At 40.2% G+C, this 25,087-nt stretch overlaps 1 protein-coding gene and 1 non-coding gene across 30 annotated transcripts in view; one reads left to right on the top strand and one right to left on the bottom strand.

Annotated features, from left to right (window-relative positions):
- The window catches only part of NRCAM (neuronal cell adhesion molecule), a 331,138-nt gene that overhangs the window by 171,126 nt on the left and 134,925 nt on the right, over window positions 1-25,087 (top strand). The gene's annotated exons all lie outside the window — the stretch shown is intronic.
- On the bottom strand, window positions 15,270-15,341 carry TRNAC-ACA. Its single transcript has one exon. It is a non-coding gene; the product is annotated as a tRNA-Cys (tRNA).

Raw genomic sequence — 25,087 nt, 5'->3', positions numbered from 1 at the left:
GCATACTAAATCTCATAGACAGCGTTTCTTTAGGAAGGTTGAGTTATAATACACATCCTCTTATTTTTCTCTGAGTCATTGCAACATCCCTGATTGAGATGCCTTTGTTGATTAAGTCCATTCTGCCCCTTGCAACCTGTCCTCATGATTCTTACAAGACACAACCATTTTTCTTTGGAAACCCACCTTATCTGCCTCCCACTGCTCAAGGCTGCTCAGTTTGGTAGTTATCTCAGGAAGAGCTGTGGAAAGGCATCTGACAAAAGACAGCAGCATCCTCTTTTGGAAGATAGTGGGAGGTGGGTGAGAGAGTAGTAAGAAAGGTGAAATAGTCTTCTGGCAGCAGCAATTAGTGCTAGTAGTCTGTAGAAGGAATTCTGCAACTTGTACATGTTCCTCCCCTCTCCTCCTACTGTGGTCCAGAGAGAGAAAGATCTGCTTTGAAATCGGAGGTAGATAATCGTCTGTCACTTCAGTACAGGAGGCATGTAGTGACTTAGCATTACACACCAAAGGGCTGATGTGGTGACCTTTACAGATTCTTACTGGCTCAAATGTGTTCTACCTGCTGCACTTTGGGCTGGTAGCTTTCGCATGATTTCTAGAGTCACCTGAATTAAAGTTGGTGATGAGAAAAGGCTCCATCAGAGGGACATAGGCTTTCATTTGGGGGCTCATTGAATGACTGGAGGAGAGCCACTGTCCCGTGACCCTTGCTCCCAGCAGTACAACCTCTGCTGAAATAGCTCTACCCCTGGAGGTAAGTTCATTCAAAAAGACCATTGTAAATGGCCTCCCTTACTCATTCCAAATCATGATCTTTATGTTCAGGGTTCTCCCGAGCAAAATCAATATTTATTGAACTTAGTGCACCCTAACCTACTGAGCGAGGCCTCGAATGTTGATAGTAGTAGAAAGCCTTCAATGCTCAGGTCCACAGAACTCTGAACAAAAGTAGGCCTGTGTGCTCAGATTCTGAGGGCGTTTTTATCATATTCCTTCTTCCCAGCATCTGGACATTTCATCCCTGGCTGCTTCTGGAGGGAGTCAGATCCTGACAGAGGGTTATCTAGGGAACCACCCAGGAGGAAAATGAAGCCCAGTGTGGAGCAGGAGGCCAGGCTCACGCCCCTGCTGTGGATGCAGTATGCTGCCGTCACATCTGAGTGCAGACACAAATAGATGCTGGGACTTTTTTTTTTTTTGCTTTGCTTTGTTGTGGTTTATTTTGCCTTTCACAACAGCAATTCATTTTGTAAGGCAAAGGAAAAAAAGAAAAGCTCTTGGAAGGATTCAAGTTTTCATATCTGCAGAAGGCATTTCTACAGCTTTTGTCAAACCTAGCTGGTCTATAGAGCGCCTTTGTTTATGGTTGACTGTTGCAGAAAGCGAGTCGATAAAGTAGCATGCATCCAGGAGAGAACGATTTCTATTGAGCAAGTCGAGTAGGACGTGGTGCATGGGGCCAGTCCTGAAAAGGGTTTTGTTTCTTGCAGCATGATGGAAATTCACATTGATATTGCCGCTGTGCCTTCGTTAGCAAGCACGGTTAAACAATGGGGCATGCCAGCTGACATGGCTCTGTTGATTAATGCATTCCTTGAATGTGTTGATTAATGTGTTCCTGCGATGCCTCCTGAAGCTGAGAATGTACCTGAGGCACACGGGATGTGCCTGTCACTGGTTCTTCGTTGCCCGCATGGGCTCATTTGCAAATGGGTCTTCTGGGTATGTGGTTCACACCCGCACTTTTGTAAATAAAACCACAGATCTAGCAGATTTTTTTTGCAGGAATATTCTCTGGCAGATGTGTTGTATGTTAAATCTAGCAGGGATTCTTTAAGCTAGCTGTCCAGCTAAGTGTAAACCCTGGATACCATCCATCTTGTGGGTGATCCTGTCCTGACTTTGAGTTTTGTTCTTCTCAACGTTTTGTAAAGAAAAAAAAAAAAAGCAGAAAATACTTAGGGAGTGCAGCTTTCACTTGAATAATACACGAAGAGCTATGCAGATAGACTGCCCATTAGACATTTGGTGAACTTGGCATCTCAGGTGGAAATCTACTCTTCCCAGAGGCAGGGATTCCCAGCAACCCAGCCAGGGTAATTTCATTTCCAGTTGGCTTCATTCAGGGCTGTGACATTTCTCCCTGTATTATGAATTCCCATTAAACCACATAATTTTTTTCATAGCTTGTTTCCAAAAAAACTCATCTTGATGGGGTTTTGCTTGGCTGATGGTTTGATAGAGATACATTTTTGAGAGTTTTTATTTGTTTACTATCTTGTACTTGTTACATGAGTCATAAGAATTCTATTGCCACTTCTAAAACTTCTCTGACTCCAGAATTTTCAGGAAGATGGCAGAAATGGCGAGAAAGCCATGTTCAAAACGAATGAGGAAAGGTCTGAACATCAGAGAAGTGATTCAGTGGTGGTGGTTTAATGGAGTTGCTGCTGTGTCTTGAGGCTCCAACTATAACATTTTAACAGGAGACCAACAAGGCTATTCAGAAAACATAATTTTCTTTTTCTTAAAAAAGTGAAAAGTTCACTTTGAAGAAGAAGGAACTTTAATATATTAGAGAATTCATGTATGGAACTATTACATAAAGAGATAGTGGAATCACCAAAATTCTATTTAACATTTGGCATGAAATTAAGGGTGAAGAATGACATTCTTATATTTTTAAGAACAGGACTTGAGTAAAGATTCCTTATTCCATGTAGAAGACTTAGCAGTGACAAGACCATTGAAAGATCTACTTTGGACTGTTCATAGAATACATGACTTCTGTTATTTGATGAATGATATCTAAACCCCCAATTTATGATTACTTAAAATTACTTTAAAAAAATCATACATAATACTTAGTGTTATGTGTGTCTCACAAGGAATACTTGTGGGGGAGAAAAGTAAAATATTGAATTATTTCCTTATACACACATAAGCTACTCCCTTGGAACTTGAGGTACACGGAAATATGCATTTAAATCATTGTAATGCATATTTGATATGGAAGACATATTTGGGGAAACTCATCTAATTTGATTTTCAGAGAATCTCTAATGATATGATATGTTTAAAAGAGAAATGCACCAAAATAACCGCCTAAGAGAGAGTTGACATTTGTGATTAGACATGCATTTTCCTGGTTAGCTTGAATCCTAAAAGAATTGAAGGGGTAAACAAAGAGAAGCGGCGAACATGATTAATCCGTTTTTCTGCAAAGCTTTTGATACTGTACTGAATAAAAGCCTTGCTGACAGAAGCTGTTAGCCCAGTGAAGAAAAGGCCACAGGAACAGGTTATGAAAGGGGAGGGTGGAAGGCAAAGAACAATCCACATGGGGAGGGGGCACAGAGAAAACGGATCCTGCAAATTCTTACTTATTTTTTTGTCAGTAAGCATAGAGAACATGGCATTAATGTAGTTTCTTGTTCCCTGGGGCAAAGAAATCTGAGAAATAGAAAGAATTTGACAAATACAGCTGGACAGAACTACCATATTCAAATTCTTCAAATGACCTGGAAAACGTATTGGTCTAAGTTCTAAGTGTCCTGTATTTCTTCATTATGTAATATTCCGCTCTTGGAGAGAATTCAACTATAGATATGCTTTCTTTAATATAAGAAAAGTCTTCAAGTTGATTTATTGTGCAAAATAATAGGAAACTTTCTTACCTAGAGGAGTAGGAAAAAATAAACACATCTTAGCCTCTGGCACCATCCTGGGTACTGAGTTCATGCTCCGTAAATATTTGTAAAGTTGTATGAATTCTTGTTATATGCCAAAACCAGAAGTCAGCCCTAGAGAGAACTTCACCCCAAATTTTCTCTCTGGGTCTCCCCATGTATTGCTGGTAGTTGTTGGCTACCTGGAGCAGCTTCAATGGCAAATAAAATTTTCACTTTTCTGAAAAACAAACAAATAAAAAACCTTTGGACGCTAGGATTTTTCATCTGTAGAACAACCCTGAAGTTCAATGAAGAAGTAGAATTCAACAGTCTGTCTTGCAATGGACTTGCTGATTCTGTCCAAATTATTTTTATTAGTGAAATGTAGGTGACTTGATTCAATACACACAGAAGAAACATGGAAAGATCTTTGTTATAAAGGGGAAGCAATAGGAAAACTTTACACAACATATTTCCCTCAACTGATAGTCAAACACAACTTTGCACAAGTAGTGTAGAATCACCACTGAATGACTCATGAGACTGCCACCCATACTTGAGCCTAGAATTTCACCAATATTTCACCAATGAAGTTTATTCTGAAGTTATTTGGGTTTCATTAATACAAATGAAATACTAACTTTTGAGACCTATGTTTAGTGCCTGTAGGATAACCATCTTTGTTATTAAAGATTATTGATCATTTCTTATGTAAAGGGAGTTGTGAGTTCTGAAAATGTAGACTGTATTGTCGCAAAGAGTCAGACACGGCTGAGCAACTGAACTGACTGATTGTAAGATGTGACTCTGGCCCTTCCATGGCTCATAGTCTTCAGTGACATACGTATAAATCAACCAATCACATAGACATGTATGTACTAGGTATGCATGTGTAAAGAAATCATGGAGGAGCATTACTGACTGCTAAATGTGTGAAATAGGCTAAAAGTGTCCTGGGAATTCAAAGGAGTGGTGACCTTTATATACTTGGAGGCTGACTAAGGTTTATGGCTGCTCTGAACTTGAACTGATCATTGGAAGAAGAATGATTCTGAAACTAGTTCAGAAACACTACATTGAAAATGGTAGACATTACAGTGGGGGAAATGGCAATCTTCAGGGGGAAGGGAGATAAGCTTGGCATTTGCACAGCCAAAGGACAAAATAAGTTAACCAATTTAACGCAGCAAGTAGACCTAAGATGTGGTTGAAAGTGGCTTTGGAGAGCTATTTGTCCCTTTGTTTTTTTTTATGAATGGATAAATATTTATTCATTCGCCCATGAGCTGCTGTGTTTCAGACATGCTCAGAGTAGCAGGCAAGCTATACTATACATAACAGGTATATAGCACAATTATTGTAATATAGTGTGATCAGTCCCAAAAGGGTAAAAATAAGATATACACATATATCTTTACGTGAGTGTATATATACATATAAAGGTATGGGGTGATGTAAAGGCAAATGTGAAAACTCTGCATGATGGCATCAGGAAAATCCTTGAAAAGGAACATCAAAGTTGATTAGATGTCTTCTAGGCAGATGTGGAGAAGGACATTCCAAGGAGAGTAGATACCACTAGAAGCCTGGTGGTGGGTACATTTGGAATGCTTGGTTTGGTTGAAGGTGGGGAAGTTGGAGGTGCCATGAAGGCCAGTGGTAGCCAGGAGTGGGATTCCACTTAAGGATTTGGAGTAAGGGAGTCACATGTTTAGATCTTAGTGTACAATAAGTGGCTTCCCTGGTGCCTCAGACGGTAAAGCGTCTGCCTGCAATGCGGGAGACCTGGGTTCAATCGCTGGGTCGCGAAGATCCCCTGAAGAAGGAAATGGCAACCCACTCCAGTACTCTTGTCTGGAAAATCCCATGGACAGAGGAGCCTGGTAGGTTACAGTGCATGGGGTCACAAAGAGTCGGACATGACTGAGCGACTTCACTTTACAATAAGTATCCAGTCAACTGTATATAGAATAGCCAGGTGATGTTGAAAGCTGGAAACTAGTAAGAGTGAGAAGTGAGAAGAAGCTAGAGAGCCTGACCCAGGGTCCTAGCAGAGGAGACAGATTATGGTATATTTGAGTGGACCTGCCCAACAACGGGAGAAGGCAACGGCACCCCACTCCAGTACTCTTGCCTGGAGAGTCCCATGGACAGAGGAGCCTGGTAGGCTGCAGTCCATGGGGTCGCAAAGAGTCGGACACGACTGAGCGACTTCACTTTCACTTTTCACTTTCATGCACTGGAGAAGGAAATGGCAACCCACTCCAATGTTCTTGCCTGGAGAATCCCAGGGATGGCAGAACCTGGTGGGCTGCTGTCTATGGGGTCGCACAGAGTCAGACACGACTGAAGCGACTTAGCAGCAGCAGCAGCAGCAGCCCAACAAAGGAATGAATAATGAGGAAAAGCAAGTCCTGACCTCTGACTTAGTGACTGGGTGATGGCAGTGCTACTAATCAGAATAGAAAACACAGATGAGCTGCTTTTGAAAGGAAGATAGATGATTCCATTGTGATTATATTGCAATGAAATATGTCTGATGGTGAATATACTGTACTGAGTTTGAATTATGTTCAGTTATGAATCCGTTAAGTTCATGAGTGAGAAGTGAAGTGTAACCACATTGTTTCAAGAAGGTTAATTTGGTGTTGGAACTTTAGGAAAATTTAATGAAAGCAAATTGAAGGTGAGGAAAGCCATTAGGAAAGTCTCTGTGGTGGATGCATGAGAACTGAGATCCCTAAATGAGGAGAGAGGCTGTGGGCTGGTGAGTGGAGAACAGCAGATGCTGGAGAATGGCAGCCCCTTGCTTTTCATGGTTTGGATTAAATGTAGTGGAGCTTTTGTTCCAAGATTCCATGAAGACAGTCTTAATTGAGCCATCTCTGCCCTAGGTGCGGCACAGCCCTGGGCCTCAGAGGGCCGGCAGCAGTGTGACCTGATCTTCCCAGGCTGTCCTCAGACGAGTACACTATTTTTTTTTTTGAAGAAGGAACGTGGGTAGTTGCCCATGGGCCACATGTGAGGAGAATTAACACCATTAATCGCTTCCAAGAGATGAACTGGCCGTAGAAACCAAAAGGTCAAAAACTCCTATTAACCCACAGACCTAAAATGTACACAACTCAGACTGAAATGACTTTCTCAAAGACTGATCTGGACAAAGAAAATTTTGCCAAGGGCAAAAATGGAGGAAAACTGTGCATGGCATTCCCCAGGGTCACTGGAAACAGTTCTGAAGCAGTAACATGGGATAATATGTCGTTATTACTGAGCATACAGATTGAGTCCACTGTCAGAGGAAAGAGTTCCATGGTTTTGTTCCCATTGTTGTTATGTTCATGGTGTTTTTTTGTTTTGTTATGTTTTGTTTTGTCCTGTGGTTGCTGTTTGTAAAGGGTGACCACTTAGACACATGCCAAATGATTGAGATGGTATTTACATGAAATATTTCCATTTTAATAATTCTTTCTGATTTCTAGATGAAAGGCAATGTAACCCTGGGGCATGTGTTAAGATGAATCACAAGTTTCAGAAATACTGTCCTAATGTGATGCATTGGCTACAGAGGGAATTCACATGTACTTATGGACACATTCTGGCATAATTAATGCCCCAAAACATAATTTTAAATGCCCAAATCATAATATATGTTCATACATTTTTCTTTTGAACTCCTAGGTGTTTCTTAATCAAAACTCATCCCACTCTCCATCCATCTTCTTTTCAATCAATCAAAAAGAACTGTAGTTTTTAAAAAATAGAAAAATTGTCTAATTTCTCTTGTACTTCTTATGTATAGTTTACGCAGAAAAAAAATCCCAAACCTGACTTGGTACTCTTTTCATTTATCCCAAAAACATGGGATGGGCTATTAAGTGGTCGTATGTTCATGCCATGGCGTCACCCTTCTTGCTTCCTTCTGTAGCTCAACCAGTCCAGTCTTTTGTTGCTAATGACCCCCAGGTGCCTGGGACCAGTTCTTCTCTTGTTCCTATTGTCTTGGAAGTCATATTGGTCATACATGTGGGCCATGGAATCAATTTTCTGGATAACTATCTAACACTTAATTTAATTTCTATAAATGGTGTCTATGGAAAGAAAAAACCCTCTTTTTTTTCCTTATCTTACTTGCATTGTTTTGAATCTAGCTGGCATGTAATATCCTTTGGCATCTGCAATGAAATTACCTTTATCATCTGTCAGTAATTTTCTTCCTGATGAAAGGAATGGGAAATGTTTGTTAGGATATACAATAGCACTCTCTTTGAATTGTTCAAATTATATAGAATTCTGTGCCAATGATGTTAGATAGTTCATTTACAATTTAAATTAATTTTCTTATCAAAATTATCCTTTCTTTTCTTGGCATACATAGCTGTGCCTTGTATGCTTCTTCATTGTAATTATGTGTTTACCTTTATGTATAGAATATAGGGAGCATTATGCAGTTTTCTTTTTTAAAGATTATTTTTTAAGATTAATGTTTTAAAATTTTATTTTATTGAAGTATAATTGATTTACAGTGATGTGTTAATATCTGCTATATAGCAAAGTGATTCCATTATACATATAATACATTATTCTTCATATTCTTTTCCATATGGTTTATCACAGTATACCAAATATAAGTTCCCTGTGCTATATTTATAAACTACGTATATGCTATAAATATAAACATATCCATATATGTTTATATGGGTAATCTACAGTAGGACCTTGTTGTTTATCCATTCTATGTTTAATAGTCTGAATCTGCTGACCCCAAACTCCAAATCCACTCCTCCCTCTCTCTCCTCCCCCTTGGCAGCCAGAAGACTGTTTTCTGTGCCCATGAGTCTGTTTCTGTTTTATAGATAAGTTCATTTGTGTCGTATTTTAGATTCCACATATAAGAGATATCATATAGTATTTGTCTTTCTCTGTATGACAGACCTCACTTAGAATGTTAATCTCTAGGTCCATTCATGTTGCTTGCAAATGGCATTATTTCATCTCAATAATTATTTTTAATGAGAATTTATGAGCCTTTGAAACCTCATTCTATAGAAATAGGCATTCAATATAGGTAAAATTTTGTTTCCTGAATACAGTGTAAAGTAAAACAAAATTTACTTTTTGTTTATTTATTTTCAAAATTTACTTTTTAAAAAGATTTTCTGTTACTGAGTTAATAGTATTACATTTTGCTCAAAAGTATGTGAATTTAAGAGCATTCTTTTTCATAATGGAGCTACTGTTGATTCATAAAACCATTCAGTGCCACAAAATCAGCACCATAGTGTCAAACTTACAATAAATTAGAAAGTGAAGAAATTCTAGGTTGTAAAACTAGATCTGATGCAAAATTTTGCCTGGTCGCTTTATGATGCCTGCATGCCTCAGCCAGGGAAGACACTTGTGGTTCTCTGAACTGCCCCTTTCACCAAGTCCTGTTTCAGTACTGCTCTGCTCCTTGTTTAGCACAACATGGAACCAAGCTATTCTCTCCAAGGGTCTCATCTTACCCAAGGCTGTATTTGTTCTTTATTTCTGGGTTTTATTGGCATATATGTATGACATGAGGGCCTTTATGTAAAATAGGTGTTTATTATAAAAATAGCATCTAGGATCCTCTATGCTTGTATTCCACAAAGACAAATTAGTTTAATTTCATATAATATATTTTAATGTCTTCCCAATGGTGATGGCCCTTCTTCAATATTTAACAAGGTAAAATTAACATAGTGTTATAAAAACAACTGAGAATAATCAAAATATGCCCTCAGCAGAATTTTTTATATCAAGTTTCTTCCTTCCTTCCCTCCTTCATTTCTTTTCTTCCTGTTCATGCTTATAAAAAATGTTTTGGAAAGGATTTAATTTGTATGTAGACAGTAATATCTTAGCAGTGGAATTGAATATTCCCAGTGAGACCGAAGGGCTTCCCTAGAAGCTCAGTTGCCTGCAATGCAGGAGACACTGGTTTGATTCCTGGGTCGGGAAGTTCCCCTGGAGAAGGGATAGGCTACCCACTCCAGTGTTTTTGGGCTTCCCTGGCAGCTCAGATGGTAAAAAATCCACCTGCATTGCAGGAAAGCTGGGTTGGGAAGATTCCCTGGAGGAGAGCATGACAACCCACTCCAGTATTCTTGCTTGGAGAATCCCTTGGACAGAGGAGCCTGGTGGGCTATAGTCCATGGGGTTGCAAAGAGTCGGATTCTATTGAGTGACTAGGCACAGCACAGCACATTGATACCTATTTTAAAAACCATTATGTCCTACCATTAATAATAGTAACCTTTTATGAAGCTTACTCAGTGCTAGACATGTTCTAAGCACTTTACACGTTTTATCTCTTATCATCCTCTCAGTGACCTGGTATTATCCTCATCATCACCCATGGACACACAGCTAGTTAAATGGTAGAATAAGGATTCAAAAACCAGTTGAGTCTAATTCCAGAGCCCGTGTGCTTTACCACCACGCCTCTGCTTAGACAAAAGAGGTACCCACCCGCACGCTTGATTAGTTAAGAAGGGACGCCCTTGGCCTTGGGAGTTCTGGTCACTGTGCTTTGTGTACAAGACAAGGCCTCATAGGGAGGTCAAAGCTATTACCCTGCTGCCCATTCTATCAAATAATAAATCTAAATGCTATCAAGGTTGTTACACTGCACCTGCTGTGCTAAATATCCAGCCCATGTTCACACATGTTGGATAGAATATGTGGGTGCTACATTCTAGGCTAAACAGTCTAATATGTTAGGGGAGCTTGCCTGCTTCAAGGTGGTGTTGCTGTCTTTTGTGAGGCTGATTATATCTAAAAAGAAGTTCTTGTAACTTTAGTGTCAGTGTGGTTTCGTCACAGGTATGACATTTGTCAACATTAACAGAAATAGTCATAATGAAGGCTTGTTGTCTGTACCTTGTCATCGCCACCCCTCATCCAGCCTCTTCCCTCCCAGAGCTCTTCCACAGGAACCCAAAAAGCCATGTTTTATTCACAGAGGATTGTGAAGGCACCCAGCTCTACTGCTTCTCAGAGGTGACCTGGCCACTGCTTTAGATGTGACTTCCCCTCTTTTCCCTGCTCCCTTACCATCCTAACCCTGTGTTTGCATTTTAATAGAAGGATTTGGAAAATAGCTTGAAAATCTGAAAGAAGGAACAGTTAAACCTTATCATTAGATTATTGTAGTAGAATTCCTTGCATAGGGAAGTTACCTTTTTTTGGCCAGAGGGATCCTGTCCCACTAATCCTGCAATCAACATCCAGTAAAACTACCCACTCGTAAACCTCCCACCCACTTAGACTGTAGTTATCTCACTGATACTTTTACAGAATGATAATGATAAATACACAAACTTTTGTTTAAATAAAACCAATAGTAATAACGTATGGCAAGTTTAGGGCTAATACATACACACTCAGTTCAGTTCTGTTCAGTCGTGTCCGACTCTTTAAGACCCCATGGAATGCAGCATGCCAGGCTTCCCTGTCCATCACCAACTCCCAGAGTTTACTCAAACTCATGTCCCACAGAGTCGGTGATGCCATCCATCTCATCCTCTGTCATCCCCTTTTCCTCCTGCCTTCAATCTTTCCCAGAATCAGGGTCTTTTCCAATGAGTCAGTTCTTCCCATCAGGTGGCCAAAGTACTGGAGTTTCAGTTTCAGCATCAGTCCTTCCAATGAATATTCAGGACTGATTTCCTTTAGGATGGCTGGTTGGATCTCCTTGCAGTCCAAGGGACTCTCAAGAGTCTTCTCCAACACCACAGTTCAAAAGCATCAATTTTCTGGTACTCAGCTTTATTTATAGTCCAACTCTCATATCCATGCATGACTATTGGAAAAACTATAGTTTTGACTAGACGGACCTTTGTTGGCAAAGTAATGTCTCTGCTTTTTAATATGCTGTCTAGGTTGGTCATAGCTTTTCTTCCAAGGAGCAAGTGTCTTTTAATTTCATGGCTGTAGTCACCATCTGTAGTGATTTTGAAGCCCCCAAAAATAAAGTCTGTCACTGTTTCCACTGTTTCTCCAGCTATTTGCCATGAAGTGATGGGAACAGAGGCCATGATCTTAGTTTTCTGAATGTTGAGTTTTAAGCCAGCTTTTTCACTCTTCTCTTTCACTTTCATCAAGAGGCTCTTTAGTTCTTCTTCACTTTCTGCCATAAGGGTGGTGTCATCTGCATATCTGAGGTTATTGATATTTCTCCAAGAAATCTTGATTCCAGCTTGTGCTCCATCCAGCCCAGCATTTCTCATGATGTACTCTGCACATAACTTAAATAAGCTGGGTGACAATATATAGCCTTGACATACTCCTTTCTGGATTTGGATCCAGTCTATTGTTCCATGTCCAGTTCTAACTGTTGCTTCTTGACCTGTATACAGATTTCTTAGGAGGCAGGTCAGATGGTCTGGTATTCCCATCTCTTTAAGAATTTTTCACAGTTTGTTGTGATCCAAAGCCAAGTCAAAGGCTTTGGTATAGTCAATAAAGCAGAAGTAGGTGTTTTTCTGGAACTCTCTTGCTTTTTTGATGATCCAGCAGATGTTGGCAATTTGATCTCTGGTTCCTCTGCCTTTTCTAAATCCAGCTTGAACATCTGGAAGTTCACAGTGCACATACTGTTGAAGCCTGGCTTGGAGAATTTTGGGCATTCCTTTGCTAGCATGTGAGATGAGTGCAATTGTGCAGCAGTTTGGGATTGCCTTTCTTTGGGATTGGAATTAAAACAGACTTTTTCCAGTCCTGTGGGTAGTGTGGATATATACACACTACTATATATAAAATAGATAACCACCAAGGACCTAGAATATAGCACAGGAAACTGTACTTAATATTTTGTAATAACAGATAGAGGCTTCCCTGGTGGCTCAGACAGTGAACAGTCTGTCTGCAATGTGGGAGACCCAGGATCAAGCCTAAGTCGGGAAGATCCCCTGAAGAAAGGAATAGCAACCTACTCTGGAGTATTTTTGCCTGGAAAATTCCATGGACAGAGAAGCCTGGTAGGCTAAATAAAGGAAAAGGATCTGAAAAAGAATATATATATATATATATATATATATATATATATATATAATAAATGTGTGTATATATATTTATATGTATCACTCCATATTGTCCTACTCTTTGCAACACCCTAGACTGTAGCCCGCCAGGTTCCTCATCCATGAGATTCTCCAGACAAGAATACTGGAGGGGGTTTCTGTGCCCTCCTCAGGATCGAACCCACATCTCCTATGTCTCCTACATTGACAGGTAGGTTCTTTACCACTAGTGCCACTGCACCAAAATACTGCCAGGCATGTAGTAGGTTCTTAATTTGCTCAGTGAATGAATTCATGAATGTAGACTTATAAAAATGTGAAGATCGGCCCTTTGCCCAATTATGTCATTAGCTGAATAAATTTCACTTCACTTTTCCAATTTCCCAGAGTTCCTCTATGTCATGGTTTAGAACTTGACTCACACATTCTCTGCTCACGCGACCTAAGGGTATTGTGGCTTTCCATTGTTAAATGCGGAGGTGGAGTTGGAAAACAATCAAAAGAAATGTTCCTCTCATTTTTTGGAACAGATGAACAAATCTAGCATTTGTTTTTGAGAGAACAAATGTTCTTTGCAAAGAATAGACGCTGTTCCCCAAATCTTTGAAGTATGTCACTGATCTTTAACCAGTAGCCGGAGAAGCAGGAATCCTAGTGACAAACATGGGCTTTGTTGGGATGAAAGCGAATCATAAGTTTACAAAAACTGATTGGGCATTTATTTGGCTTGTGACTAATGCCTGGCAGGGACACAGAGGAGGCTCTTCACTAGCCCAGCCACATATATTTTAAGTAAAGACCCTTGTGCTCAAAGAGATTCAGTTTTTTTGCCTAGTGTTCTCTTTTGGATTAAAATAAAGCATTGCTTGAGATATAAATAATAATAAGAATCATGCCAAAGTCACAGCAGTTCCTCTAATGGTAGAGGGAAACAGATTACTTGGGGAGAGGGATTATTGTTGTTTATTTTTACAGGGTTTTTTTTTTTCAATAATTCATTTAATTTGCTAGTTGTAAAATCCACTATAAGAATCAGAGCAGTGTTCCTAACTGTCTCCCAATCGCTGGTTCTGGCTTTTGTGGTACAAATGTTGAAGCCAGTGTGTTTCCTGTCAATACAATAAAAAATTTTCATCACCCTGAGGGCTTACCCTAGATGCAGGATTGATGGAGTGGTTTCAGGATGCTACGAGTCTCCCATAATCCCCTTCTCTCTTAAAAACATTCCCCAGCCTACCGGCTAATACCTAAACTTCTCCTGCTAGAGTTTGGTTTCCTTAACTCACTGCTGTATTTGCTGAGCTGCTACTGCTTCAATCAAGTATCGGACGCATGAGTGGGAAAGATACCAGGATACCAGATACCTGAGGGGAGAGAGAAAAGTTAGCGCCTTTGTAAGAAAAGGGACACAGCTGAAGGTACAAGAGAGAAACTTTCCCAGCCTTGAGGCTTTACAGAGCGCCAGCCTCATCCACTGGTTATAGGGATAAAAATTTCTTTGAGGACCGAGGGTCTTTACTTAAAATGTATGTGGCTGGCCCAGCCTACTGCATAGGTTATAGGGATAAAAGGAGGCCCATTGTTTGAAAACCCATGATTCCCTGAGTCGTTGTCTTGTTTCTACCCTCCTTCTAAAGGCCTTGAAGTGTGCCAGAGAACATCAGGCAGAAGTGCTCATTTCTACCAGTAACCCAGTGAAATGGAAGTAATGTTGCTTCTTGCAAACTACCTCTACAAAGACTGAGCTAGCTCCCTGCACTCCTTCAGCAAGCAGGCTTAGAGGAGCCCTGTTCAAGCAAAGTCGTGTGCAGAATTCCAGGGCACATGGCAGAGAAGAGCTGAGCTGCTCTGGAGCCCCGCCTGCAAGCCTCTCCTCTGAGCCCGAAAGAGGCTCTGTCCTATGATGCTGGCCCCTGGCGCAGGATGCCGACGACAGAGGCACTAGGGTGGTTGTCACAATGCTGTTCTCCATCCATGGAAACAGACAGTCTAAGGTTATCTTGAAGTGCACAGACTCAGGAGTCAGATAGCCAGGTCAGACACTGAGTCCTGACTTCGTCAGTAATAAGTAAGGAAAACGCAGAAGCAATTAACTGCAGTAGGCCTCACTTTCCTCATTTGCAAAATGGGTAAACATTCAGTTTAGGAGGGCTTCACGGGGCTTCCCTTGTGGCTCAGCTGGTGAAGAATCCACCTGCAATGCGGGAGACCAGGGTTTGATCCCTGGGTTGGGAAGATCCCCTGGAGATGGAAAAGGCTACCCACTCCAGTACTCCAGTCTGGAGAATTCCATGGACTGTTTAGTCCATGGGGTCACAAAGAGTTGGATACGACTGAGCGACTTTCATTTTCACTTTCACCAGGTACAGAGTAAGCCCTCAGTAGAGAGTAGTTGTTGTTCTAAAGATAAACTAAAAGTGAAAGTGAAGTCACTCAGTGTGTCTGACTCTGCAACCCCATCGACTAACCTACCAGGCTCCTCAGTCCATGGGATTTTCCAAGCAATAATACTGGAGTGGGTTGCCATTTCCTTCTCCAGGAGATCTTCCCGACCCAGGGATTGAACCTGGGTCTCCTGCATTGTAGGCAGACACTTTACCATCTGAGCCACCAGGGAAGTCTAAACTCAGTCTCAAATTAGGAATTTGGGATCAGTGTATACACACTACTGTATAGAAGACAGGTAAACAACAAGGACATAATGTATACAACAGGGGATGCTGCTCAATATTTTGTAATAATTTATAATGGGAAAGAATCTGAAAAAATATATATGTATATATTTTTGTTGTTGTTCAGTCACTAAGTCGTGTCGGACTCTTTGCAACCCCATGGACTGCAGCACTCCAGGCTTCCCAGTCCTTCGCTATCTCCCAGAGCTTGCTCAAGTTCATGTCCACTGAGTTCATGATGCCATCCAACCATCTCATCCTCTGCTGCCCTCTTCTCCTTTCACTTTCAATCTTTTCCAGCATCGGGGTCTCCTCAATGAGTCTGCTCTTTGCATCAGGTGGCCAAAGTATTAGAGCTTCAGCTTCATCATTAGTCTTTCCAATGAATATTCAAGGTTGATTTTCTTTAGTATTGACTGGTTTGATCTCCTTGCAGTCCAAGGGACTCTCATGAGTCTTCTCTAACACCACAATTCAAAAGCATCAATTCCTTGGTGCTAAGAATGGTCCAACACTTTGGCTTTTTTATGTCCCAACACTCACATCTGTACATGACTACTGAAAAAAATATATATATCTGTATATATATGTATAAGTGTGTGTGTGTGTGTGTGTGTGTGTATATATATATATATATATATATAACTGAATCACTTTACTGTATACTTGAAACTAACACAATGTTATAAATTAACTATACTTCAATTGAAAAAAAGAACACCTCGGTCCCAATTGATATAGAATTCTTCAATTTTAGGGGAGAGAAAAATGAAATTAGTAGATTTAATAGAGGATGAAAACTGTGAAAGTCTAGCCATCACTGAATAACTTTGCTTCCACTCTCAGCCTCTGTCGTAAAGACTAGTTCTGTCCCAAATTATGTACGGGTAGTGATTGTGGCCCTTGTTCGCTATAGACAAAAAGTTGCTTCTGTATGATGATGCAAATGTGGATTTCAGGGATGCTAATGTTCTAATGAGCCAGAAGTTAATGAACAGGAAACTGAACAAGAATGGGGCAAACCACTTGGCACCAGGGATGGCTTCAGGGCAGGAAGTACAGAAAGGAGGAAGTGATTCGGAAGGACCGAAGGGTGGGCTGCATGCGGGGCTGCTTCTGGACCAGCTGAGAGCAGGCTGACTGCGAGCTGAACGATAGACACAAGTACACCTTCTATTCCTTGCCCAGCAAATCAAGTTAGAGCTGAAATACCCAAGAGCTTTCCCATCGCACAAAGGGTCTGAATGCCATTTGTGTGAACCCTTGACTGTATTGCTTTTGTCCTGTTTACTCTTGGTTTAAACATATTAGTTCTGTTACCCAGAGAGATGGTGGGTTTCTTCATGGTGGGGGCCATGCCTTCTGCATTTTATCCCTCTCCCAAGGTGTCACCGCCTAGCAGATATACTTGTCTAAGAGGAGCAAAGTACAGGAAGCCACTTTAGATACTGCAAACAAGGGAATGTATTAGAAGGGCTGGAGCTCCAAAAAGAGGGAGCGAGGAGAGAGAGAGAGACAGGGGTGGCGGGGTGGTGTTGAAGGAGCAAAAAGCAAGCAGAGGTGATTCCTAAGGTCAGAAGTAGCTAACCTGCCTGGGATGGTGCCCATGAACTTGATCTTGCTGCTGCAGGTGGGTTGAGACACTTGACATTGGTTCTACTCAAGAAGTGTTCTCTCTCCCAGAGTTGGAACCCATAAGAAAGCCCTGGGCCTTCCCAGGCTGCTGGAGTCCAGAATTGTTCCAGTCCTGCTGCTGCTTCAGCAGCTGCCATCAGCTGCCTCGTTCTGAATCAGAAGAAGTAATCTTCTGTCTCTATTATGCTTCGGTATTGCCCACAAATACCACCAGTAAGGAAAACACCATGGAAAGACAGTTGGTCAAGGAGCATGGAAATACAGTTTGCAGAGACGGAGCAGGACAAAGTGTAATGGGACAGGTGTGGGGCTGAAAGACAGCCGATGGATCATTAGCGTGCTTGTTATAATGGAAACACCACTTGATTTAATAGCAGGAGACCTGAAATCAAGCCCATCTCTAACACTCAGTGGTCATGTGATCTTGTGTAAGATACAGGTTCAATATCTTGCACCTCTCTGTGCCTCAGATTTTTTGCTTGTAAAATGAGGATAATAATAGTACTAACCTCACCGTGTTGCTGGGGGCGCTAAACGAGATGATACATATGGAAACCACTTAGAAATGATCAAGATCTCTGTGAATATTAGGTACCTTACACAGACCTGTTAGTTATCAAATTCACTGTTTATGAGGTAATCATTAAGGACATTTTTATAAACTGGAAAAGATTTATACCAGTCTGTCAATTTGCTGCCTGCATGTAGATTTCCTTTATGATACTGAACAATTACTAAATTGGGAGAGATGTGAGATCAGTGGTACTTGTCAATTTAGCAGATTAAAAAAATTCAGCAATTCTCTTTGATGGGTCACATCCAAAGATAAGCAGCTGAGCCCTCTTAGCAGCAGGAAGGAAGGGCAGCAAGCCTTGGGTTACACAAATGAACTTATTAAGGGGATTTATAAAGCCATCTAGTTAATCAGAAAGGAGGGGAGTGAAAAGAGCCTTTCTTAGCCAAGCCGGGATCACCCGCTGGACAATTAGAAGCACAGTTTTCATTAGGCTGTTGTAGTCCTCGGTTGGGGTCAGGCCTGTGAGCTAGGATACAGCTGGCTGGTGGAGACAGTCCGGCTGTAATTAATCACAAGGGGGTGGAAACCAAGGATGAGGCGTTCACACCCTTTGATTTCGAATGGCCCCTGTTCCACTGCATTGACCTGCGGTGCCTGTATTGACCTCTGTTAGATTTCTGTGAATTGTGGCATGTTAGGGCCTCACTTACAAGTTGCCAGTGGAGTTGTTTAGGTAGTCCATTGATTTTAGCCTTGACGGGATGAAGATTGGGTTAAATTTCTTCAAGATATTAGAGTAAAATGCTAAGTCAAGTAGGAGGTTAATGGATTTAGCTATTAATGTGTTTTACACCGGTAATATCAACAACAGCTAATTCTTTCTTGTGTCAGATGCTTTCTCTGTGTCAGATACTGTTCTAAGCACTACACTAACTCACTTAAACTTCATAATAACCCTACGAGGTAGGAACTGTGGTGCCCTTTTTTACAGATGAGTAAAAATGGCATATAGACCTATAGGACCTTGTGTAGGTCACAGTAAATGGGGGACTCAGCTTTTAACCCAGATGAGGCTGGTTCCAGTGCATTAATATTTTCTTAACCACTAGAAAGTACTGTCTCTTGAAAAATGGAAACTTCTTTCACGTCCCTAATTATTTGGTGATTGTTCACTGAAGTAAATGTGTCATATTTAACAGCACACATTTCTGTAAATAAATCACTCTCATGAATTGATCAGTTTTCCAAGACTCAAACTGCGTCAGCATTTTAAGATTGTTCTTTCGGATGTTATTATTTTAATATTCTAACTTACTGAGAACTAAAGTTCCTAAACTGTTTCTTCACAAATAAAAAAAAAAAAAGTATTGTATAAAACGACCAGAATAGGCATCTGGTGCCAAGAAAAACTTGGACATGTGTTTTTCAGGTAAGGAACCAGTGCAAAGAAGACCCATAGGTACTTGGTAGCAGCTCAGGGTATAGACAGCATGCGGCCTTGGATACCATCTTTAGCCCCAGATTCTTGGGGCTACACAGAACTAAACAGCACTTTTAAATGAGTTACTGCCACTTTTAAAACAGTTGACTTTTATATAAAAAATTGTATTTCTGCCTTTAAAAAAAATCAGGTGGTCCAGCAACACTGGGTATGTATTTCCCTGACAACAGCTGCTGGAGTTGGTAATAGTAGGCTCTCAGCTGCCCAGAAAGCAGGGCCTGAGTCTCTATTCCTTTGCTGGGCAGATTCACTCTTTAGCTACTTGGCCCCCTTAAGCATTTTAGTTTGAGACCATTAGTTTGGAACAAAGATGTCCTGATTCCAGTCATCTTCTTTTTACAGGACTAAATGGATCTTTCAGAAAATTATAGCCATTTACAATTCAGATACTTTTAAAAAATATTTTTAGTTCAAGAGTATAATCAGGTTTCAGTTCCTCTTATGGGGTGAAAAGTTGTGTCTCTTCATTTCCTCCCACCCCCTCCTTTCCTCTTTAAAAATGTGTAATGATGCATTAGTTTCATGCAAGGTCAAAAGGAACTTTGATTATTGTCCTCATTTATACCAAATAAATAGATACATATATAACAAATACATTTAAAAACTGGTGGTACATTGAAGAAGATATGCTGATGACAAACATGAAAAGATGCTTCACATCTTGTCATCAGGAAAATGCAAATTAAAACAAAATAATTGCATGGACCATATACCCCAAATAGACAAAGCAATCTCAAGAAAGAAGAACAAAGCTGGAGGCATCACACTTCCTATTTTCAAAATATGAAGCTATAGGAATCAATCAGTATGGTATGGATCAATGGAACAGAACAGAGAGCCCAGAAATAAATCCATGCATGTATGGTCAATTAATTTACAACAAAGGAGCCAAAAAGATACATGGGGAAATGACAGTCTCTTCAACAAATGATATTGGGAAAACTGGACCACTATGGTACACACACACAGACACACACACACACAGAGGAATATTATTCAGCCATAAAAAAGAATGAAAATTTGCAACAACATAGACAAACCTTGAGTGTATTATGCTAAATACCATAATGAGACAGAGAAAAACAAATGCTGTATGATAGCCCATGTAGAATCTTAAAAAGTAACTAAAATTTTAAAAGCTCATAAATACAGAGAACAGATTGGTTGCTAGAAGTTGGGGTAGAGGGTAAGTGAAATAGGTGAAGGGAGTCAAAGGTACAAAATTCCAGTTAAAGATAAGTCATGGGAATGTTAGGTAAAACATGGCAACTATAGTTATTAATACTGTATTGCATATCTGAAAAATGCTAAGAGATTGTAAAGGTTTTTGTTACAAGAAAAAAAAAACCTGTAACTATTGATGATCACAGATGTTAACTAGACTTATTGTGACACTGATTTGCAATATATACACACACACACACTTATAGGCTGAATCATTATGTTGTACACCTGAAACTAATATAATGTATTTCACTTATACCTCAGTTGAAAAAAAGAAACCAAAAAAACCCATCTAGAGAAATAACATACCACTACACAACTATCAGAATGGCCAGACTCTGGAAAACTGAGAGCATCCAATGCTCATGAGGTTGTGGAACAACAGGAACTCATACATTGCTGGTGGGAATGCAAAATGGTACAGCCACTTTGGAGGACAGTTTGGTGGTTTCTTAGAAAACTAAAACATACTCTTACTATATGATCCAGCATTTGTGCTCCTTGGTATTTACCCAAAGGAGTTGTAAACTTCTGTCCGCATGAAGACCTGCACACAGATGTTTATAGAATCTTTATTCATAATTGCTAAAACTTGGAAGCAACTAAGATATTCTTCAGTAGGTGAATGGATAAATAAACTGTGGTATATCCAGTCAATAGCATGGTTCAGGGCAAAAAAGAAATGAGTTATAAAATCATGAAAAGATATGAAGAAAACTTAAATGCATATTACTAAGTGAAAGAAGCCAATCAGAAAAGGCTACATATTATGATTTCAAGGATTCTGGAAAAAGCAGAACTACAGAGACAGTAAAAGGTCTGTGGTTGCCCGGGGTCGGGATTGTACAGAAGAGGTGAATAAACAGAGCACAGAGGTTTTTTTTTAGGGCAGTGAAAATACTTCCTCTTTATATTATAATGGATACATGGCATTATACATTTATCCAAACTTATAGAAGGTACAACACCAGGAATGAGCCCTAAGATAAATTATGGAAGTTGAACGACTATGATGTATTAATGCAGGTACATCACAGGTAACAAATGTATCATCTTTGGGGGTGGGTGGGTGTTGATAACAGGGGAGGCTATATGTGTGTGAGGGCAGAGAATACATGGGAAATCTCTGTACTTTCCTGTCAATTTTGTTTTGAACCTAAAACTGCTGTAAAAAATAAAATCTTAAAAATTTTTTTTAACCAAAACACTATTGATACTGTCACTAACCAGTCTTTGTGACCCATGTTTAACTATCAAGAAAGACACATTTGAGAAATAAACTATCTGAAATCAGCTTATCTTTCTCTACATTGTTATGCCAATCATTAAATTGTATTAATTTCTGATTTTCTAATTATGTATCATCAGGCTTATGACTTCTGAGCATTTGCTTGCTATCTGGCTATATTTAATTCAAAAATAATTTGTATAATGAAACTAATTTTATTTTCCTTGAGATACTGCAATTTTAATTACTGAGAAGGGAGTCAAATTAAATAATATTTATCCAAAGTAAATGTAGGAGATAATAAAATATTTCCATGGCAGGTTTAACTCAAAACACTCATGTATACCAGTTAATTTGGTGTTAGATTAGAGGTATATGGAAGAGGGGGTTGCCCAGAAACACAGCTCTTTTCTTTTGATCTTGTGTATTTCATCTGCCAACAGCTGAGCAACTTGATCCTGAATCTGCCAGTTTTCTCTGTGGATCCATTGGAAATGTGGCTAATCCCAGGCGGTTTTGTTCATGCTCATGTACAGATTGCTTTCAGAAAGTGCCCAGATGTGCACAATAAGTCCAGCTTTGTAATGCCATTTATCTGGCAACAGAAGTGCTATTTGCAGTAGTTAACTATCTTTTTTACATTTGCCATGGTCCAGTAGTGTTGCAGAGCTTTGTGGCATCCGGTAGCTAGTGACTGACAATCAGCAGATTCTAAAGCCTTTTCAGAACCCTGAAAGAATAGATAATGATAGTGTACAATGCTGAAATGATGAAAGGAATAATGGATACTCGAATGTTGATGCAATTCAGCTTCCTCAAAACGATTACAGTTCATTTTCTTTGATTAGTGTTGTTCAAGTTTTGACTTTAATTCTTTATTGTTTAACTTCTGGAAGATGCCATTCCGGAAAACATTACCACACGGAATCCATCAGAAATGTTTAGACAGTTGTCATCACAAAGAGTAGAAATGCCTGCTTTGTTCTCTTCCGTTGACCTGCTCTGTCCTGCACTGATGGTTGCTGATTCGACTTTTTAAGGACATAATTGATTTCTTTTTAAATGTTTGAGAGAGATGGTTTTCAGCTTTGGGATCAGATAGGAAAGGTGCTGTGCTGACAGAAAGCTGAAGAAGAGTGAGTTAAGCAAAGTGGTAGTATTTTTACTTAGGACAGAGAAGTTTGGTGGTTTGTGGCTCAAGTGACCTTTGAATGTTGACCTCTGAGACTTTGGGATGAAATGGAGTCTTCAAAATTTGACAAGGTTAATGTACAAGCTTACCTGTTACTGAGAACCTTCCAAGTTTATGTTTATTGTACTGTGTGCTCAGTCGTGTCTGACTCTTTGTGACCGCATGAATTGTACTCACCAAGCTTCTCTGTCCATGGGATCTCTCAGACAGGAATACTGGAGTGAGTTGCCTTTTCCTTCTCCAGGGGATCTTCCTGAGCCAGGAATTCAACCCACGTCTCTTGTGTCTCCTGCATCACAACTGGGTTCTTTACCTGCTGAGCCATCAAGGAAGTCCTTATGTTTATTAACACCATAGATTTGCCCCCATGTGGTAAATGCATCTCTTCCTCTTCCTGGGCTTCCTTTCAGGAAAGAAGGAGCTCTGGAATACCATTTTTAGTTTAGTTTAAATTACAGTGGTTCTCAAACTTTAGTGTGTAGCAACATCACCAAGGGTTTTTGCTATACCGATTCTTGCCACCTTCAGAGTTTCTGGCTCAGTGAGGCTGTGGGTTAGTCACGAGAACTTGCTTTTCTAACCAGATCCCAGCCAATGCTGGCGGTCTGGAGACGACACTTAGAGAACCACTGAGTTAGAAGAATTTTACTACAACAGGTCAAAATCCCTGTTAGTGAGGAATTCCCTGTGACTTAGCTGTTGATGCAGTTTAATTCAGCAGTCATTTCTTGAGTGCCTGCTATGTGCTTGCCCTGACTGATACTGCTAGTCCTAAGAGGAGAAACAAAGATAAGTCAGACAAAGACCTTACAAACATCTGTCAGGTACCTAAATAACTGCACTGAGAGGCAGAGGATCTGTACTTTTTCTGTTTATTGTTGGCAGTATATGTATAATTTTAAATGGAAAGCCAGATTTCTTTAATTGTACTATTCCAATATTCCCAGTGGTAATTCTGCATTTTTTTTTAATTCTGCATTTTTATTTCAAACAGAAGGTTATATCCTGTAACCGTCCTAAGTCCTAGATAGCTTTTGTCTCAGGCAAGTCCCAGCCCAATTCACTACAGGTGCTATTCCTGTTACCAAACCGAACTTGCCAGACATGCAGCAAAGCCAATCTCCTGACACCGAATTATGGTGAAGGAAATACAGCAGTTATTGGAAGGCGTCCAGCATGGGGCCAAGCAAGGAGAACAGGCAGCTTATGCTCAAAAACCCCAAATTCCTCAGTGGCTTTCAGAGAAGGGGTTTTAAAAGGGAGGTTAGGAGTGGCCATTGCAGGGTGCCTGATCAGCTCAAGTACAATTCTGCAATCAGTGCAGTTTAACAGCTGGCTTACGTGGTGTCACAATTGCAGGCATGGTGGGCATGCTGGACACATGCTTAGTTGATTCAGAGATCACGCCAAGTGATTGGACATTTACACGTGGGAAATGTATGTGTCTGCATGCATGTGTAAATGTACGCAGTTGGAACCTGGTGTCTGGTATCTGCAGAGACTGTCCAGCCATAAAATGTTATCACCTAACATGGGCAGGTAACAGAGCAATTCACAGGGGTCAGCATTATCAATCCACAGGCTCCAGCTGTTTATGGCCTTCATGTAGTCAGCTTCTCCCACTTGGTAGGGGTTTTAAGTGTCTGCAGAACAACCCAAAGATGCAACTCCTCGGAGTGTTATCTATGGCCTTTGAGGAGGAAGTAAAGGTCCTTGACTTTATTCATGGCTGTTATTAATTTGTTTTGCTTGACTGTTGTCCTCTGTTTCTCCATTTTCTCACTTCTCTGATTAAATTTACTCTTTGCAACTCAGGGAAGGGCCAAGAAGGCCAAAGCTTTTCTGCAAACAAGAGGCAGGGGATATGGAGGTGGGTGTATCTTCTTCAGGAAGGCCCCTCAGTGTCCTGGGATTTCATTCCAAGCAGGCTGACCTTCACCACCTCTCATATTGTCTCCCTCCACAATAGAAATGGAGAAAAACCATTACAAGCAATAACAGAGACCCAAGGTCTAAATCATAAGCCTTCTCCTCCCAAAGAAGGCAAGTTACACTTGTATCAAAATCAGCAGTGATGGCCCATATGGTAAGTTATATGATATCTTTATGGTAAGGGGAAACATTTTCCCAACTGTTCTTGGAAAGACTCATAGATGTTGATGGCTAAGTTGATCCTGAGAATCATTTAGAGAGTGGACAGGTTCTAATGTAATTTAAATTGCCTTCTAACCTGAGAAAGGATTCATGTCTCCAACAAATCATGCTATTAAAGATAGATAGGGGAATACAATAAATGTGTGAATTGGTTTGGAAAGACTCATAGATGTTGATGGCTAAGTTGATCCTGAGAATCATTTAGAGAGTGGACAGGTTCTAATGTAATTTAAATTGCCT

This window comes from Cervus canadensis, chromosome 3, assembly GCF_019320065.1.
Source record: "Cervus canadensis isolate Bull #8, Minnesota chromosome 3, ASM1932006v1, whole genome shotgun sequence".
Classification (NCBI taxonomy): domain Eukaryota; kingdom Metazoa; phylum Chordata; class Mammalia; order Artiodactyla; family Cervidae; genus Cervus; species Cervus canadensis.
The sequence above is the reverse complement of the archived record's forward strand: the minus strand, read 5'-3'. Positions and strand labels throughout refer to the sequence as shown.